General features: G+C 38.0%; 1 protein-coding gene across 4 annotated transcripts in view; it reads right to left on the bottom strand.

The window, feature by feature from the left end:
- The window catches only part of CCSER1 (coiled-coil serine rich protein 1), a 1188125-nt gene extending 1166832 nt beyond the window's left edge, over nt 1–21293 (bottom strand). For all 4 annotated transcript variants that reach the window (XM_081234941.1, XM_081234938.1, XM_081234939.1 and 1 more), the window contains exon 1: nt 20899–21293. The gene's annotated coding sequence lies outside the window, so the exon portion shown is untranslated. The remainder of the gene's footprint in view (nt 1–20898) is intronic.
- Nucleotides 21294–21594: the final 301 nt, after the last annotated feature.

Below are 21594 nucleotides of genomic sequence, written 5' to 3'. Positions count from 1 at the left end.
CAATAAATCAATCTCATTGATTTGTCTTAAGAATAAAATAAGAGCATGAAGTTGAGCACTTAGCACTGTGTCTTACACATAAAAGATACTCAATAACTGTTAAGTTTATAAGTTTGTAAACAAAGTTCTGAAAGTAAATAAATTAAATAGTAAATAAATCACTAAACCAGTAAATAAACAAACCAAAATACAAGTAATAGCCTGAAGACAATCAAAAGAAACACTGTGGTTTAACTTCATAAATTATTAAGATCATGAAAATGAATGGTTAATCCTATATTAAAAATACTTTTTTAAGGATATCATAGTGTCTTAAAAGGGAAGTTATCTGCGTGTTTTTTCAGAGATTAATAGAAGCATTGATGCTGATTCAGCAAAAGTCAGAGACTGACCAAAGCAGTGCCACATCTTCAAATTAAGGAAAACTGATCATCTTCTAGTGTAATATTTTCAAAACCATGCTGTTCTAATAGCTATATCATCATTTGGATAAATAATCACCAACTATTAAGGTATTTTATGAACATTATCTGGTCACATCAAAATTGGCTAATATAAAGGTACACTGATTTATCTTAGCCAACGTCAATAACAGTTGAAAGTAAACAGAATTATCAATAGTAAATTAATCTTCCAATCCCTACCTGTCATTCATTATTTAACTCACAGCTTTTTTGTGCTCTGTTCCTTGAACCAAGTAAAAGCTGGTGGACCAAACTTACAACATGATGGTAACTGTTTTTCCAGACAAAATCAGAAGTAATAAGTACTGTAGGACAGATGATTTTAGGAGGAAAAAGATGATGTAAAGATCATATTCTTGGGGCTTCCCTGGTGGCGCAGTGGTTGAGAGTCCGCCTGCCGATGCAGGGGACACGGGTTTGTGCTCCGGTCCGGGAAGATCCCACATGCCGTGGAGCGGCTGGGCCCGTGAGCCATGGCCACTGAGCCTGCGCATCCGGAGCCCGTGCTCCGCAACAGGAGAGGCCACAACAGTGAGAGGCCCACGTACCACAAAAAAAAAAAAAAAAAAAGATCATATTCTTTTCATTTGTTAAATTTAAACATGAGAAAAAGCATAATGTGAAGAACCTGCCAGTATATATCTTTTACTCTATTTTTTTTCTATTGGATAGTTGATCATACTACTGTTGGGTTGGTGCCTTTCTTACATATTCTGGGTACTTACCTTAACCAGTTATATTCCTTGCAAATATTTTCTTCTTGTCTGTTAACTTATGGTGCCCTTTGATGTTCAGATATTCTTAACTTTCATTAAAAATATCAATATCTTCCTCCAAAATTGTCAATTACTTCTTTTAGATTTTTACTTTAAGGGCCTTGTTCAAGTCATCCTTCTCACTCAAATACTAAGTAAAAAACTAAAAAAAAAAAATACTGTTCTATACTTTCTAAGCTTCTCCAAGCTCTGTGTGTTTTTTAAAACATTTTGCAATTTCTAGAAAATATAAACATAAGAAATTCTGAGGCCTAAAATATTTTTCTTTCTATAATATATTTAATTAAAAATGTATAAAATAAAAATATAAGACAAAAATTTCAACAAATTCATACACTACCAGGAAATGTGGTGATACAAAAGTGACATGGATAGAAAAAAAATTATTCATTCCAGGAAAAATATTTAAAGTTCAGTAGTCAAAAAATAAAGAAATCCATTCACACAAATAAAAAATTAGTGAATGAATACCTGCTATACATATCTATATATAATATGTATTACATTTATTATGTTAATACCTGTTGTGTTCGTGTTTGTTTACCTACTTGCCAGAAAATGAGAATACAACAATGGGAATAAATAAACATGATCTCTGTTCTCATGGAGCAGTCTAGGAAAAATATTATCTAAATAATATCACAAAGAATTGAAAATAACAGCTACCTTGAGTGCTATAAAAGAAAGGTACCTCATGCCATGTGAGATTAAAAGAGTATAAAGAAAAGATGTTTGAATTGAGAGATGAAGCTTGGGAAGAAACTGGCTAAAGAAAGCATGAATGAGAGAGCATTCCAGGCAGTATGAGGAACACACACAAACGTCACAGTTACTTCTTATATCCTCTCTTTGTCCTAGTCCACGGAGCTAAGTAAGCAAAAGAACCACCATAATACAGGAATTTGGCTTAGTCTCCTAGGTACTCAGAAGTAAGCCTTGCTCTTTTTTCATACATCCAACATCAACACTAGTGTGTGGCACAGAGTGGATGCTCAATAAATATTGAGTGATTTGAAGTAAATTTTCTCAATTCCTGCTATTGCAACATATGTGTTCTCTCATTCTGAAAAACTGGACAATAAATACAACAGAGCTTATACCCCAAAATTAGGGCTTTGCAGAAACACTCAAAAATCTATGTATTTATAACACAAAGTTCTAAACAAAACCAAAACAATTTTTATAAAAACACTGTATGCCTAAAAAGACATGTAAAATCTCTAATTAAAAAAAGAAATAATACAGGAAATACATAAACTTTTTCTTATTTTATAAAAAAGGTGAAAGTAGTTAGGTGAAAAGGGTATTCCTCCATTGTATTTTGCATTTGCCTGTATTAGTATACTTTGCGTGCAGCTATAATTACCTGGTAAAGTTAAATATTATGCTGGGGAGAAATCATACATGAACCAACTTCCACATTTTACTAACATAATTCCCCTATTTACCAATCCTGTAGGAGCTAATTCACATTACAGAAAAATGCATTACAGCAGAACAGACTGTACTTAATTGTCTGGTGCCAACTAAGTATTGCTCACAACTCAGAGTGCAGCAAAGGAAACTCCCTAGGCGGGTTAGAGTCGTCATCGAAGGTTTCATGGAGCCAGGCCTGTAATGACAGCTGAGATTTGCATAAACAGAAAGGATTAAATGCATATGCTGCATATGTGAGAGTGTTCTAAGTTACATGACCTTAACAAAGTGGAAGATCTATGTTTGGATTAGTAAAGTGTGGCGAGTTTACAGAGGGCTTCAAAAGCCAGGCAGACAAGTTCACATTCATTGAATAATAAAATAGAAATAAAATGTAGTTTTGGACGGAGAAAGTGCTATGAAAAAACAACCATTTGGAGGCTGTAAGGAAAATATTTATTGCTCTATGCTATATAAAGTACAAGATTATCAATAAAACATGACAGCCCACTTGTCAGACCTGTTTGAGTATATACTGAATCACCTTTGCATAAGCTGAATACAAATACAGATCCTTTAATGTGCTAAACTGAATGCATGCATGGCCAACACTGTCTAAATGAAGTTGACCTGCAGTGGGCAAGCATACTTTCATAATTCAATTTTACATATGAGTCATCCTTAAATTAATAAGCATAGTAACTTGGCAAATTAACCATTGCCGTGAATTATTTTTTGATTGCTCATGAGGGAAATGACATTTAATTGACATGATTGAAAAACACACATTTCTACTCTGCAGATTTACTTATCATACAGTCATCTATTATACTTATGGCTCTTCCACTAGAATTAAAACACTTAGAAGACTTAGCCTCTGTCATTCACTTTTTGAAGTTATTCAGTGGCTAGTATTGTCTCTTGTACAAAGTGCATGCTTAATAAGTGATTACAAAACGTGTAAGGAACAGATGAATGACGATCTATGCTTACAAATATGAATAAATGACCAATGCTAAAGTATATCTGGCCAAAGGAAAAAAATGTATGCACAAACTTATCATGTAAACTAGAAAGGGCTTGTTACCATATTATCCGTCACCCTCTGTGATAGTTAAATGGTATGTGAAATTTTGGCTTAGCTATGGTGCCCAAATGTTTGGTCAGACACTAACCTAGATGTTGCTGTGAAAACTATTTTGTAAACATGATTAATGTCTATAATCATTTGACATTAAGTAAAGCAGATCACCTTCAATAATGTGGGTGGGTCTCACTGAATCAGTTGAAGGCCTAAAAGCAAAAACTGAAATTTCCTGGAGATGAAGGAATGCTGCCTCAAACTGTAACACAGAAATCCTGCCTGATTTTCCAGCCTGCTGGCTTGCCCTACAGATTTCAGATTTGCCAGCCACCACAATCACACAAACTAATTCCTTAAAATGAATCTGCTTGTAGACAGGTGATATGGATATATACACAGTTGTTTCTGTTTTTCTGAAGAGCACTAACTGATTCACGTGTTCCCCTCAAAAAAAAAAAAAGACTAAAAAACACATGCATTATTAGGAAAAAATTTTGTAAGACAAATCCCATTATAAGAAACCACATTACTATATACATGTGTATGTCTGTACATATATATATTTAACAAAGATTGATCCAAGTTTTGACTTAATGTCAAACAATGTCAAAAAATTTTTAATTCACTGATATTGGTATAGGCCCTTAAACCGGTTTTGGTCAGGGGTGTAAACTGCATTACTTTATTATGTTGAAGAAGAAAAGAAGAACGTAATCACAGCAGGCCCCCATCTTTTCATGGCCATAGTCTAAATCGGAGGCAATCATCACTTTTGGTCCCTAAGGAGTCCTAGGTCTGACTGAGAGCTGAGGAGTCCTAGGGCTACGCTTACACAATGCAAACGATTCACATGGTGCCTAAAATCCACCTTTCTCCTAACAGTTACATTATAAAACACCTAAACTGTAAGCATATCATATGTACTCTTGAGACAGTTTTAAGGCAACTTTCTTTTTAGATGGATTAAACCATAGTATTTTTTTTTTCATATTAGTCATCCATTTTATACACATCACTGTATACATGGTCAATCCCATTCACCCAATTCATCACACCACCACACCCAACCCCCGCCACTTTCCCCCACTGGTGTCCATTCGTTTTTTCTCTACTTCTGTGTCTCAATTTCTGTGTTTCAAACTGGTTCATCGGTACCATTTTCTAGGTTCCACATATATGCATTAATATACGATATTTGTTTTTCTCTTTCTTACTTCACTCTGTGTGACAGTCTCTAGATCCATCCACATCTCTACAACTGACCCAAGTTTGTTCTTTTTTATGGCTGAGTAATATTCCACTGTATATATGTGCCACATCTTCTTTATCCATTTGTCTGTCAATGGGCATTTAGGTTGCTTCCATATGACCTGGCTATTGTAAATAACGCTGCAATGAACACTGGGGTGCATGTGTCTTTTTGAATTATGGTTTTCTCAGGGTATATGCCCAATAGTGGGATTGATGGGTCACATGGTAGTTCTATTTTTAGTGTTTTAAGGAACCTCCATACTGTTCTCCATAGTGGCTGTATCAATGTACATTCCCACCAACAGTACAACAGAGTTCCCTTTTCTCCACACCCTCTCCAGCATTTTTTGTTTGTAGATTTTCTGATGATGCCCATTCTAAGTGGTGTGAGGTGATACCTCATTGTGGTTTTGATTTGCATTTATCTAATAATTAGTGATGTTGAGCAGCTTTTCATATGCCTCTTAGCCATCTGTATGTCTTCTATGGAGAAATGTCTACTTAGGTCTTCTGCCCATTTTAGGATTGGGTTGTTTGTTTTTTTAATATTGAGCTGCATGAGCTGTTGATATATTTTGGAGATTAATCCTTTGTCCGATGATTCATTTGCAAATATTTTTTCCCATTCTGAGGGTTGTCTTTTCGTCTTGTTTATGGTTTCCTTGGCTGTGAAAAAGCTTTGACGTTTCATTGGGTCCCATTTGTTTATTTTTGTTTTTATTTCCATTACTGTAGGAGGTGGATCAAAAAATTTCTTGCTGTGACTTATGTCAAAGAGTGTTCTTCCTATGTTATCCTCTGAGAGTTTTATAGTGCCCGGTCGTACATTTAGGTCTCTAATCCATTTTGAGTTTATTTTTGTGTATGGTGTTAGGGAATGTTCTAATTTCATTATTTTATATGTAGCTGTCCAGTTTTCCCAGCAGCACTTACTGAAGAGACTGTCTTTTCTCCATTGTATATCCTTGCCTCCTTTGTCAGAGATTAGTTGACCACAGGTGCATGGGTTTATCTCTGGGCTTTCTACCCTGTTCCATTGAACTTTGTTTTTGTGCCAGTACCATATTGTCTTGATTAGTGTTAGCTTTGCAGTATAGTCTGAAGTTAGGGAGTCTGATTCCTCCAGCTCCATTTTTTTCCCTCAAGACTGCTTTGGCTATTTGGGGTCTTTTGTGTTTCCATAAAAATTTTAAGATTTTTTGTTCTAGTTCTGTAAAAAATGCCATTGGTAATTTCACAGGGATTGCATTAAATCTGTAGATTGCTTTGGGTAGTATGGTCATTTTCAAAATACTGATTCTTCCAACTCAAGAACATGGTATATCTCACCATCTGTTGGTATCATGTTTAATTTCTTTCATCAGTGTCTGATAGTTTTCTGCATACAGGTCTTTTGTCTCCTTAAGTACGTTTATTCCTGGGTATTTTATTCTTTTTGTTGCAATGGGATTGTTTCCTTAATATCTCTTTCAGAGTTTTCATCATTAGTGTATAGGAATGCAAGAGATTTCTGTGCATTAATTTTGTATCTTGCAACTTTATCAAATTCATTGTTTAGCTCTAGTAGTTTTCTGGTGGCATTTTTCGGATTCTCTATGTATAGTATCACGTCATCTGCAAACAGTGACAGCTTTACTTCTTTTCCAATTTGTATTCCTTTTATTTCTTTTTCTCTGATTGCCATGGCTAGGACTTCCAAAACTATGTTAAACAACAGTGGTGAGAGTAGACATCCTTGTCTTCTTCCTGATCTTAGAGGAAATGCTTTCAGTTTTTCACCATTGAGAATGATGTTTGCTGTGGGTTTGTCGTATATGGCCTTTATTATGTTGAGGTAGGTTCCCTCTATGCCCACTTTCTGGAGAGGTTTTATCATAAAATAAAAATTGTGTGGAATTTTGTAAAAAGCTTTTTCTGCATCTATTGAGATGACCATATGGTTTTTATCCTTCAATTTGTTAATATGGTGTATCACATTGATTGATTTGTGTATACAGAAGAATCCTTGCACCCCTGGGATAAACCCCACTTGATCGTGGTGTATGATCCTTTTAATGTGCTGTTGGATTCTGTTTGCTAGCATTTTGTTGAGGATTTTTGCATCCAAATTCAGTGATATTGGTCTGTAATTTTTGTTTTTGTAGTATCTTTGTCTGGTTTTGGTATCAGGGTGATGGTGGCCTCATAGAATGAGTTTGGGAGTTTTCCTTCCTCTGCAGTTTTTTGGAAGAGATTGAGAAGGATGGGTGTTAGCTCTTCTCTAAATGTTTGATAGAATTCACCTGTGAAGGCATCTGGTCCTTCACTTTTGTTGGAAGATTTTTAAACACAGTTTCAATTTCATTACTTGTGATTGGTCTGTTCATATTTTCTATTTCTTCCTGGTTCAGTCTTGGAAGGTTACACCTTTCTAAGAATTTGTCCATTTCTTTCAGGTTGTCCATTTTTTGGCATAGAGCTTCTTGTAGTAGTCTCTTCGGATGCTTTGTATTTCTGCTGTGTCTGTTGTAACTTCTCCTTTTTCATTTCTAATATTATTGATTTGAGTCCTCTCCCTCTTTTTCTTGATGAGTCTGGCTAATGGTTTACCAATTTTGTTTATCTTCTCAAAGAACCAGCTTTTAGTTTTATTGATCTTTGCTATTGTTTTCTTTGTTTCTATTTCATTTATTTCTGCTCTGATGTTTATGATTTCTTTCCTTCTGCTAACTCTGGGTTTTGTTTGTTCTTCTTTCTCTAATTCCTTTAGGCGTAAGGTTAGTTTGTTTATTTGAGATTTTTCTTGCTTCTTGGGATCAGCTTGTATAGCAATAAACTTCCCTCTTAGAACTGCTTTTGCTGCATCCCATAGGTTCTGGATCATTTTGTTTTCATTGTCATTTGTCGCTGGGTATTTTTTCATTTCCTCCTTGATTTCTTCAGTGATCTCTTGGTTATTTAGTAATGTATTGTTTAGCCTCCATGTGTTTGTGTTTTTTTCCCTGTAATTTGTTTCTAATCTCATAGCACTGTGGCCAGAAAAGATACTTGATATGATTTCAATTTTCTTAAATGTACTGAGGCTTGATTTCTGACCCAAGATGTGATCTATCCTGGAGAATGTTCTGTGCACACTTGGAAGAAAGTGTAATCTGCTGTTTTGGGATGGAATGTCCTATAAATATCAATTAAATCTACCTGGTCTATTGTGTCATTTAAAGCTTGTGTTTCCTTATTAATTTTCTATTTGGATGATGTGTCCATTGGTGTAATAAGTGAGGTGTTAAAGTCCCCCACTATGATTGTGTTACTGTCAATTTCCTCTTTTATAGCTGTTAGCAGTTGCCTTATGTATTGAGGTGCAACTATGTTGGGTGCATATATATTTATAATTGTTATATTTTCTTCTTGGATTGATCCCTTGATCATTATGTAGTGTCCTTCCTTGCCTCTTGTAACATTCTTTATTTTAAAGTCTATTTTATCTTATATGAGTAGCGCTACTCCAGCTTTCTTTTGATTTCCATTTGCATGGAATATCTTTTTCCATCCCCTCACTTTCAGTCTGTATGTGTCCCTAGGTCTGAAGTGGGTCTCTTGTAGACAGCAATATATATGGGTCTTGCTTTTGTATCCATTCAGCAAGCCTGTGTCTTTTGGCTGGAGCATTTAATCCATTCATATTCAAGGTAATTATCAATATGTATGTTCCTATGACCATTTCCTTAATTGTTTTGGGTTTGTTTTTGTAGGTCCTTTTCTTCTCTTGTGTTTCCCACTTAGTGAAGTTCCTTTAGCATTTGTTGCAGAACTGGTTTGGTGGTGCTGAATTCTCTTAGCTTTTGCTTGTCTGTAAAGCTTTTGATTTCTCCATCAAATCTGAACGAGGTCCTTGCTGGGTAGAGTAATCTTGGTTGCAGGTTCTTCCCTTTCATCACTTTAAGTATATCATGCCTCTCCCTTCTGGCTTGTAGAGTTTCTGCTGAGAAATCAGCTTTTAACCTTATGGGAGTTTCCTTGCATGTTATTTGTCGTTTCTCCCTTGCTGCTCTCAATAATTTTTCTTTGTCTTTAATTTTTGCCAATTTGATTACCATGTGTCTCGGTGTGTTTCTCCTTGGGTTTATCCTGTATGGGATTCTCTGCACTTCCTGGATTTGGGTGGCTATTTCCTTTCCCATGTTAGGGAAGTTTTCAATTATAATGTCTTCAAATATTTTCTCAGGTCCTTTCTCTCTCTCTCCTCCTTCTGGGACCCCTATAATGTGAATGTTGTTGCATTTAATGTTGTCCCAGAGGTCTCTTAGGCTGTCTTTATTTTTTTTCATTCTTTTTTCTTTATTCTGTCCCGCAGCATTGAATTCCACCATTCTGTCTTCCAGGTCACTTATCCATTCTTCTGCCTCAGTTATTCTGCTATTGATTCCTTCTAGTGTATTTTTCATTTCATTTACTGTATTGTTCATCTCTGTTTGTTTGTTCTTTAATTCTTCTAGATCTGTTAAACATTTCTCGCATCTTCTCGATCTTTGCCTCCATTCTTTTTCCGAGGTCCTGGATCATCTTCACTATCATTACTCTGAATTCTTTTTCTGGTAGATTGCCTATCTCCATTTCATTTAGTTGTTTTTCTGGGGGGTTATCTTGTTCTTTCATCTGGTACATAGCCCTATGCCTTTTCATCTTGTCTATCTTTCTGTGAATGTGGTTTTTTTTCCCACAGGCTGCAAGGTTGTAGTTCTTCTTACTTCTGCTGTCTGCCCTCTGGTTAGAATCCTGGTTCTTCATTTAATAGATTTCTATATTGGTCAAGTTACTTAACTGCTCTGTGCTTCAGTTTCTTGACCCGGTCTGATATGCTGAATAACAGCAGGATCTAGCACTCTTGTCCATAAGCACTTTTCAGCGAGCGCTGAAGGTAAATAATAATAGTGAGTAGGCAAATAGCTACAACCAAACCATAGTTTTTATAGGAATGTTTCATCTCTAGTATTATTAGAAAATGACTAGCAACTGGGAGACTGAGATTGACATATATACACTAATATGTATAAAATGGATAACTTATAAGAACCTGCTGTATAAAAATATAAATAAAATTAAAAAATTCAAAAGAAAAAGAAAATGACTAGCAATTTTTAATCTCTAAAATTAATGATGATATTATTTGGCATAATTCTAAATACTTAGTAAAAAAATTATTGGTTTTCCAAACTCTGAGTTTATTTAAGATGGTTATAGAAAACTTTTGCTTTATTCATTTTTTAGTATTTTTTAAAATTCTGTTACATCTAAGTTATTCTGACTCCATATTTTTCTCTGAGTTATATAACTAGCTTTCCCAAGGGGTAAAAATCACTAAAAAATATAGCTTTTCTTTTTATGCTTCATAATTGAAACATTCCTGCTGGCAATAGGTAAAAGAAAAAAATCAAAACAGGAAAGAGAAACAGCATGGTGTACAGGATAGATAGTAGTTATACTTCAAAAATGTGAAAAGCAGAATTATAAAGTGAAAATATCCCCCAGAAAAAGGCCCCACAACCATTTTCTATGGTTCATGCACTTGAAATACAGGGAATTTCTGACCAAAAGGAAAACTGTGGTACCTAAACTATTCTTGCTCTGTCTCAATAAGGGAAGATATAGACAGGTACACAATTTACCTACATCATGTAAAAGTGATCAGTAAGTCAATACCACACCAGTGACAGGATGATTTCCATGTAAACAAAAGAGTTTTCCTATGATGACATTGTCACTTATTGCCACACCAAATATTCAGAGCAATGATATGTGTGAGGGTGGAGTACTGCAAACAAGAACACTTACTTTTATGGCAGTCCAGCAAGTCACTAACGTGGCTATAAGAAGACAGGGAAAAGTCTACCAAGTTCCATTCTCACCAAGTACCATGGAGCATGTGGGCACTTGCAATTGGGAACTAAATTGTAAGCTTCAGGAGGACAGAAACCATATGTTTCATTAATCAATATATACACAGGTACTAGTAATATTTGTTTTCTCAAAGAATCCTACCAGCCTCACATGGCCTAAGATTTGCAAACATTTCAAAATGTGTATCTGGGCTATAGGAACTGAGAGGAGATCCCAAGTTCCAGAAGCCTTAGAAAATGAATATTGAGTGGATGTTCAGGATGCTTGTTTGAGGACATGATAAACCAGACAGTCCTTTGGCCCCCAATCTCCATATCAGCCTATGCTACTTTCCTTAAACCTTGCTATCCCCTAACACCCATGGTATGTATGCCATAGTTCCTCCATTCCTTTCATTTTTTTAAGACTTCTGGCCATTTTAGGTTACTTGGTTCCAAGTTAAGAACACATTTTCAGTCCATGAAAAAGTCATGGAGGGCAGTGTTCAAAGTGAGCCTAGATGTGATTAGCACTGGGAATAGTTCACATAAGATGTACAATATTCAAGTCACTCTTAAGCAGTATTCATTCATTTATCAATTACTGAGTATCTTCACATCAGACTTAGATGAGCTGTTTGAAAAAGAGAATAAAGCACAAAACACCTGCCCTCATTAAGTTCACAATCCAGTGGGCATGAAGCACAAGGAAGCAGTGAATTATGATACTTTAAATGGAGATTTGATAATGATATAGACACAGGCTGTTACTGACACTCAGAATAGGCTTCTTACATAGGGTTGAGGTAAGCATCCTTGAATTTTACATTTGAATTGAGCCTTGAAGGACCCACTGGAATAAGCCAAATGATGGAAGGTTAGTCATTCCAAGTGAATGATGCAGCATCTGCAATGTCAGGCTCTATGATTAGCAAAAACAAAAACAACAAAGTATTTTGCACAGTTTTGCAAGAGAGGATTTTGGCAAGAGTCTAGTACCCTGGATAGCTCCCTTGCCTCAAAGGTGACTGGAGAGACTGAGGTCTAGCAGATTGGAAGGGGGGCTGAAGGATCTCCAGAACTTCAAATTCACCAATCTATCCTATATTCAAATTAAAACTCTTTGGCTTTTAAGATACATCATCCAATCATTTCCTGCGTTAGACTTCTGGGGCTACGTTTTGTGTGTCATCATCGAATGAACCTGATGCTCCTCAGAAATATCCTGGGAGGCAATTCCTTCCTACTCTTCACTAGTTAATGCTATACTGTCTTTATCCCTTCAGTGTTTTGAGCAGCACTTGGACCTGGCACCATCACAATTTCCCCCTGGAATGCTTCATATTATACTCTCCTTCTGATCAGCTTAGACCCTCCCACTGCAGGGCCCTTGATTCTTTCAAAAGGTTGACTGGTGTTGTTGAAGACATCTCCCAATACCACCATATTTACGTCTTGAGGTACACTGTAGGAACTATCCCTCAAAGTTAATTTTAACCATAATGTTGCTATAAGTTTATATGTTTGCTGTGTACAAATCTGTAATGATTTTTTGATGGCCCTGTTTAGTAATCTATACTTTATGTTTAAAATTACTGCTGTAAGAGGTACACTCTAACTTTTAAGTAACTCACTTATTAGTGAATACGTTTAGTTTTCTTGGGTCTGTTTGCACATGAATATAGTATTAAAAATTGAAAACAAAGTCAAATAACTATTCTTGAGCTATCTGCCCGGTAGGTAACATTCCTTTGAAAATTTAGGAATCCTGGTATACAGACCCATTGGTTTTGTTATCAATAAGATATTTTGAAACTTTACCTGAAATAAGTTACTCGTAGTCTGCATTTCTAATACTGAATTTGAGTTTTATTTAGAGGTATGGTTTAGAGGTATGTTTTTCCTTTTCTTAACCTTCTCATCTGATGTCTTTTCCCTTTCAAGCTTTTCCTGGATATCCTAAAGAATACTGTATCTTAGAAAAGAGTACTCACTAAACACATTTCATATATTCTGACTTGTAATCTGTATACCTAAAAATAACAAAAAACAATCAAACAAACAAAAACACTTGAGGAAGAATTGCCTAGAATGTCATAGCCTACATCTGCATTTATTTCTGTCATGTTTTTACACTTGCTTTGATTTTATTTGTAAACCTTACATGGGTTTGTGATATATCATTTGCTGCTACTGCCAAAACCAAACAAAAAAGCCAAACACACAACAATAACAACTCACTAACAGAATCGCAGTATTTAACTTTCCAGGAAAGAGTTCATTGCAGTGAACAGATACATAAGAAATACGACATGCCAGTCTGAATTTGGTTGATGAGGAAGGTGTATCACTAAGACTCCCAGAACAGTTGAATTAAGGTAGTACACCTGGCTTAACAAACACGTCCTGAACAAAGGAATACTTCTAGGTTTCATTAACAAATGGGGAAAATCAGAGAAGGCATCACACAGTCTGAAGTATGTTTCTTCAGCTGTTTGACATTCCAAACATATCATATTCAAATAAGGTTACACAAGAGAATGGAGAAGAACCAGATCATCTTGAAATAAACAACTGACTTAGAATAAGAGGAAACAGGCAAACACTAAAGAATCAAACAAGACATGGAAGAATCTGTATTCCATTCACGTGGATTAAGCTGTTAAGGAGCCATAGGAACCATAGGAGGTACATTCTTCTTGAAACAGACTGACTTATTCATAATAAACATTTAAAAAATGTTTGCTGTCAATGATGATGAATGAGGTAGTTCTATAGTGGGACACAGCCAGATAAGGGAAGATAACAAGTAGCAAAATGAGGCAGTCTGGTGATGGTCAGAACCTGGAACTAGACTTGCCCTGTAGTCTGAGAAGCACTTTACAACCCCAGCTGTAAGTACTTCCCAAAAGTCCAACCAACCTGTGTATCTGGGGGTGGGGCAATATGCCATAAGTGTTTGGCATCATGGAGGGCCAAGAGTGAGCCCTGGAAATGAAGCACACCTCTAAGAGCTGGAAATGACAGCCAGGAAAGTAATTACTAGGGGCAGCTGCGGGGGAATCTGCTGGCAGATGAAAAGGGCTCAGGAAGTGTGGTGGTTTAGAAGCATGATCCAAGTCCTTAAAGAAATAAAGAAGGCTCTGTCAGAAGAAAAGAAAGTCCTTGCTCAAATGCTATGAGAAATGGTGATATCGAGTAAGTCATCAAGATGCAGGGGAAAACATTAGGTGAGAAATCAGTTTCGGTTATTAGAAAGAGGCATTACTGTAAACACATTAGGACATTAGAGCTGGACAGCAGGGGTGGCTTGATGTTAAGTCCCAACATGTTGGGCGAGAAGCCAGTCAATCTTCTGCTACACAGAAGAATTGGTCCTAAATCAGGGGCATGGCTAAGGTTCCAGTTAATGAGTAAACGATTCCAGCAACAGAGAACAGATTCTGACAAAATCTACAAAATCTCTCACCTAAGAGACACACTCAGTGAAACACCAATTTTTTTTCCTTTTGATATTAGGCATCTACTTTTATTCATGTTATTGACTGACTTAAACACATTATGAAATATATAACTTTGTCCATTAGTCTAGTAGAGGGTTTCAGAATAACCAAATTAACTGTCCATGGACTTCTACAGAATTAGAATATTTAAATATTTTTAAACATGCCCTTTGCTTCAAACATTTGAACATTGACTAAACCCACATTTAAATAAATAAGTTGAAGATTAAAAGCCAAAAGAAACTAAACTGATATGATCATGTAATTTTTTTTTCTCATGGGAGACAGTTGAATTAACAGACTGCACCTAAGGTCAACTTTGCTTGAGCAAGGTTCTCAAAGCTTTGTGTGAACTTTTCCAGAAGATAAGTCGCATATCTCCAAATATGAAGAATCTCTAATATCTTAATATTCTCTGCATAAAGGCACTCATTCTTAAAATTATACTTGGTTACATCTTAAATTTCCACTAATAAGTTGGGAGATTCTGACCAGCTGGGGTAAAAGAATTGTGATTGAGTGGCACTGAGGGTAAAAAATATCAGTACTGAAAAGAACAATAAGAAGACGGGAGCATCCCCCTTACAAGTCCTCCATCACTTCTTCCAATCACCCAAAACGCAACAACAGCACTGCTGAAGATAGTGGCAACACGGTGAGTAATGCACAGATATTGCTGGGCCCTGAGTCAAATCAGGAACAAGAAGAAAATACACTCCTCCACGTTTTCTGTCCACTGGTTTCATAATTTCTTCATCATTGCAAAAAAAAAAAATCAATGTTTGGTGTCGGTAGCTTTGGCAGAGTACAGAACAGAGTGTCGGTTTCCTCATCTCTAAAATATGCACAAAACTTTATAATGTTAGGAGAATTGCATGGCATAACATATATAAAGTGCTTAACATGGAAGACATGTTCAGCACATTACAGCCACTGCTGTTGTTAATAAACATCTCATCATTTGCAAAAAATAAAGGAAAACAACGCCCATGTTTACATGTATTCCAGAACTCCCTTTATTTTAAAATACTTTTTAAAGCGTCAGTCTTTGGAAAAACATAAAATACCCTTAGAACGAAGGCAGACAGTTATTCAACCAATATTTATTTATGTGTTGGCCACCGTTAAATCCTGATGATTCTGAACCACTCACACAAATACACATAAAATTAAACTGCAATGAGTACCACAAGGTAGAAGAACATGGAACTAAAACAATATATAATAGGGCAACTAAGGTAGCAAAGGAGGCCAAGGAAGGTTTCCTTAGGGAAGGGATGATGGAGCTCATATCTGAAAGGCAGGGGTGGGGGGAGTCGGGGGGAGCAGGGAGAACGAAGTGAGGGAGAAGGATACTAAGAGAGACACAGGATTTGAACACATTATCTTTAATCTTTAATCTTATTTTAGTAGTAAGAACATTTGAGAGAACATTCCACACTGGTGAAGCTATTGTTGAGCAGCTAAAATAACTGTAGTCTTACACAGAGAAGATGATTATAAATGCCAAGACGAAAAATATCACGAGTCAACAAAACTAAACAAAAAATGGTCAACCTTTGTACACTGTGCATACTTTTTGCCTTATAAATGACTACCAATAAGGTCAGTCTGAGGTCATTACTGTCCAGTTAAATTCCACACTTATGTATTGCTTCCCCAATCAACAAATATGTACACAGGAATTAGAAAGTCATTTTTGTTTTTGTTTTTAATTAAGATGTAATTCTTCTGATGGAGAATGTAATATTTTCTAGGTCTAAATAGTTAAAGCTTAGTTATCTCTACCAGTTGAGGAAAGTATTTAGATACAAAATAGGTAGAAAACACAGTCTTCAAGTTTCACTATAAAATATTCTAGGTCAGTGCTTCTCAAACTTTAGAGTGTGTCAGAATCATGCAGGGCACCCCACTGCAGAGTTTCTGATTCAATCATTCAATGGAATTGCATTTTAACAAGTTCACTGGTGCTACTGCTCAGGGAACCACATTCTGAGAACTACTGCTCTAGGTTAAGAATTGGCCATTAGGTAATAAAAATGTTTCCTTATAAATGACGTTTAGATTTTATTTAGTATCAGAACAGTTACAGTGCTCAAATATTTTAATAAGTTTAATTAAAATTTCAAAATTGTTAGTACAGTGTAAGAAACACAAAAGGAAAAAGTACATTTTAAGTTAATCTAAATATAGGGCCAGGAATTTGGCCAAAAAACAAACTTTATCTGTCAAAGACCTAAGCAGAGATGGGTTTTTTTATTGTAATACCACAGCCCCTAGTAAACATTTTCAACCACCACTTTTTCTTTTGCCATTTTGTTTAGCCCACATATGAAAACAGCTTAAAATGAAATATAGTCATTTTAAAGTGAGAACTGATAGCAATATGCTGGTACTGTATCAACTGCAGCTTAGACTGGTCAGCTTTTCATTTTTATATTTAGTTTAAGGTACATATTGAAGTATGTTCTTTTGTTAGTGTCTTTCATTAATCTCCTCATCTTTTCTCACTGCTTCTCCCACCGCAGACTTCATGTTTTATTGTTAACTGACACTCTCGCATAGTGAAGATAATATTGCTGATAGAAGCATACATCCTCAATATAAAGCAAATAGGTTTTGTCACTATCCAGTAAGGAAATCACGCAGAAGCTGTCAGTCATACAGTAGGAGAGATTATCAAAGTGATACACCTGCGACATATAGTCCAAAACCAAACTCAAAAGAGACCAATTAACAGATACACTGGTCTGTACTTTGACTACATTGGAAATCATCCCATTCCTGCATGAATATGAAATAGGTGATTTAATAGGATTTTCACTTCTGTAATAACTCTTATCTATTCACTGTTGACAAAATATATATGCAAATCTTTTAATTCAACTAATCTGAAATTAATTCTACTCTGTTATTTATTGAAAGTGATATCTAATATTTGTACTATTTCCTTATTGTCACCATAACATACTTCTCAGGTGTCATACTGAATAGACAGGCTCAATGTCAATTCAGATCTTTCCCCTTGTGATCTTAAAATGGGGAAATGCATTTTAAACAGTTTTGTGTTTGCTTTTATATATATATATATATATATATAAACAAATATATATACAAAGAGCAAACAACTAAGTTCAAAATGCTCAGAGACAGAGTGTGCTCTTATTAGTAATACAAACTACTTACCAGAAGACAATTAAAACATCTTTAAAACTGTCACTACAATTCTAAAATTGTTCCCCATAGGCCCTACATCATAGCTATATATTCATGGAAAATAATATAAGGATAGATTAACTATTATGCAGATGCATCCTAATAACTTTAAAATAAAAATATTATAGAAAATATACTGAGTTACACATTTTATATGAATAAAATATCAAGCATTCAATGACTGCTCACTATGAATACAGTTTTCTTTTACATATCTCATACTCTTTCCTTTAGAGCAAATCTAAGGAGGGTTGGCTAAGGATGTTACTCAAACACCTCACTTCATGTACATACCACCTTGTTATTAATACGAAATGCAATACTTTAGTGTGATGTGGTATATTTAAATATTTAGAGTAATTATTCTCTATAAAGGCATATAAAGCACATTTTTCATTAAAAGGCAAGAAAACATGAAAAATTTGTCTTCTTAGGTACAGAAATATTGACAATTCCAAGAACGCAGCAGCGTACAGAATGTTGTTCATCAAAAACAGACTCACCTGCACTTTGCACAACAAATTCAACCACTTTGCAATATCAAAATCTATTTCAAAACAAACTTATCTTTCTTAAATCTTATGTTCTTTTCTACAATTCCAGGAGACTTACATCTTATACCTTATATTCTCATCCACAAGCCACTAATCCTATTTATCCTTTAAGATCAAAACCAAGCAAGTCTTACCTACACCGGAAGTCTTTTCAGACAAAATCCAGTATGAAATGTCATTGTCATGCTCTGAACTCCTGCAGTCTTCATTAGACATGCAACCTCTTATTGTCAAGGGTTGTTAACTCTGTTCAACCATGTGCATCAGATTTGCCCCAACTGGAGAGTAAGCTCCTGATGGGCAGGAAGCAAGGAAGTCTTATGTTCCTCCACAGTACCTACATAGTATCTTGCACATGACAGGCCCTTTATTATGAACACTATGTGATAAAATGCAATAAGGAGCTCAATATCTATAAAATGTAATAGTTTTTTCATTTTCTACTTCACAAGTTTGATATAAATTAACAAAAATTCATCATTAAAATAATAAACAGTTGCTGATTCTCTGATGGTGTCAAAGAAGTATTCATAAATGTGACTTTAATGATTGCAATAATATAATTCATCAAGCACATTTTAAAATTCCCCATTACTTCTACATTCCAGTGATTCAGGAAAGTGAAGGTAACAGCCCTCAGAGTGCGGCGCTCAGTTCAAGTTTTAATGGGATATATAAAAACTGCAGGTGCTCCAATGCTAAAAATGTATTTTAAACCAATATGAATCTAACCAAATCAAAATAACAAATCCTTAACACTGCTTTGTCTTCCAAATAAACAGGACTGTTAAGGAAGGCTACTTTCGCACTGGAAAAAAACAACAGTTGGCAGTTTTGATCAAAATAAGGAGCTCCTTAATTAATACCAAATGAAGACAAATCACTGACAATAAGTTGGTCAGTCTACTTCTCTTTCTTCTCCGTGAAATTACTGAACCGGCGGTTGCAATATGGAATTTCAGTGCTTTAAAAACATTGTACTTGGCAGGTGCTTAAAGACATCCCAATTTAAAATAATAAGGACACTGTCCTACTATCTCTGTCACAACCCCGTCATCGGTTCTATGAAAACACAGGTAGCTACTTTTAAGAACAAACATTAAGTTGCTAAAGCATAGTTGGCAGACACTGTCCTAAGGCATTTCCAAGCTTCAAGTCATGTCTTTGGAATTTTTGCCTGTCATAAAGCAAAGAGAAAAAGAAACCGAAACAAATTAATTATGTTGTAGACTAGATTAATAGATTAATAGTATTTTAGGTCTTTTCTCAATAGCTAGTTGTAATTCTCATCAGTAATAATCGATATAAACTCACTAGGTGTCTGCTTCTCTTTCTTCCCCAAGGCTTTTAATAAAACCAGCTTTATGGTAAAATGTGTGCACATTATTTTTAATAGCCTTCCTTTCTTAGGGGTTGAAATGGAGGATATGCGTTACATATCACTGGGATGGTATCCAACTGTAAAGATATTAGAAATGAAAGCTGTTAAAACCAAGTAGGTACTTTCTGTCTGTAGGTGTTGTTATTGGTGGCCTGAAGAGGTAGGAGGAGAGTAGAATAAGTACATACAAACATTAAAGGGCAAGAGATAGGTAACTTCTAAGAAGCATTTTTTTTCTACCTGTAAAATGACAAGTGATTTTCTGACTTCCTTCACCTCATATTCAATGCCCCACAGTGGGGAGGGGAAATGGAAAGCAGAATTGCTTCTAATTCTGAGAAAGAAAAGGGGAGAGATGGGAGAGAGGAACAGAGAGAGAGAGGAGGAGGAGAGAGGGCGAGAGAGAAGCTCAGGAACCACGGAAGGAAACCCGCAGAAATTTCACAACTCTTTGCCATAAATAGCCTTTCTTCTCACTCTGGATATCTCCTCCTCTACATCAGCAAGGCTCAGCCTCCACGCGCAGAGCAGCACCATTCACAAATCCCTCCGTCACCCCATCTCGCACACCTGCCCCTGATGGCACTGCTTGTAAGAGTCCTGGGACACATGCCAAAAGGTGGCGGGAGGCGGAGCAAGGGGACACCTGCGGTTTCAGATCGGGACTGATTTCCTTTCCCGGGGAACCAACGCTTTGATCACACTCACACTCACTCACACACACACACACACCCCTCCCTGGAGCCCTTGACACGCCACCACAAAGCAATTTGTTCACGCTAAGTCGCTGCTGTTCCTGCCGCCGCTGGGGAGCGTCTGGCCCCCAACCCAGGAAGCCAGCGCCGGAGAACGAGCGGGTGGAGGAGAGGACGTCCAGGCTCGGGAACTGCGGATCCCCGCCCCCTCCTTCCTCTTCCCCCTCCCACGCCGCCGCCCCCGCCCGGGCGCCCGCAGCCCCCGGCATCAGCGCTGCACGGCCGCCCCTACCTGCGGGAAGCGAGCGGCGAAGGAGGGGAGCGGCCACCAGCCTGCGTCAACTCTTGCCTTCTCGGCCGGCCGCGCTCCGCATCGCCCCGGAGTGGCGGCCGCGGCCGCGGGGAGCCAAGCGCTCAAGAGCGCGGAGGAAAAGGCCACGCAGCACGCGGGGAGTCGCGCGCCGGCGGAGAACCGAGCCCGTCCGCCTCCCTCCCACCCCGCCCGCGAGGCCAGGTCTCCGCGCCGCGCACGCCGGGCCCACGGCCGGCGCCCCTGGCCTGCGCGCGGGCTGCTCCGGGGCGGCCCGGGCACGGCGCGGCCAGCCGCCGGGCGGTCCTCCCGCGTCCGCCGGAGGCCAGCGCCAGTGTCGCGGCGACGCGAAGCGCGACCCTCCGGGCGCGGGGGCACTGGGGGCGTTACTACCTGGAGGGCTCCGCGGCGCTTGTTAGGCTTCTCCCGGGCACGCGGGGATTTCTGTCTTCAGGGCACGGGGGTTGTCTTTCCTGGTCCCCCTCCTCTGCCCTCCCTCCCCGCCTTGGCCGTTGGGCTCCTTCTCTCCACTCCCAGTTGCACAGAGTCGAGCTGCGTTATTTAATAATCCTCCTGCTGCTCTGCCTGAGCCACCGCTTCCCAGGCAGTCATGTTGTGGAGAGAGGGAGAGGGCGAGAGACGGATTGGCAGTCGGTCGGCGACTGTTCGTGGTGAGAGAGGGAAGAGCGGAGCAAGAGGAGGGCAGGGGAGGGACGTGGGGAGGCGTTTCCAAGTGTGTGAGTGCGCGGAGTGCGACTGAGTGGGGGACGAAGAAACCACCTCCCGGCTAGGCCGCGCTCCCTGACTGTGAGGAGGGCGGCGGCGAGCGCAGCTTTTATAGGAGCGGGGGGGGGGGTGGGGGGTGGGGGGGAAGGGGGAGGAGTTAAACTGGGGCGGGGGGAGGGGTTAAACTGGGGCGGGGCGGGGATGGCTCAGAGGACGGCGCCCGGCCAACTGAGGCCGCAGGTTGCCACGCACGCATACTCTTGCACTAACGCGCGCACACCCACTGCTGGCCCGTTGCTGAGTTTTCATTTTAGGGGAAGCCGTATGCGGTCGTGCTGACTTGGCTTTGCACTCAGCCCATCC

The sequence above is a fragment of the Mesoplodon bidens genome (assembly GCF_964165515.1).
Source record: "Mesoplodon bidens genome assembly, chromosome: 1".
NCBI classification, from domain to species: domain Eukaryota; kingdom Metazoa; phylum Chordata; class Mammalia; order Artiodactyla; family Ziphiidae; genus Mesoplodon; species Mesoplodon bidens.
This window is presented reverse-complemented; position numbering and strand designations above follow the sequence as displayed.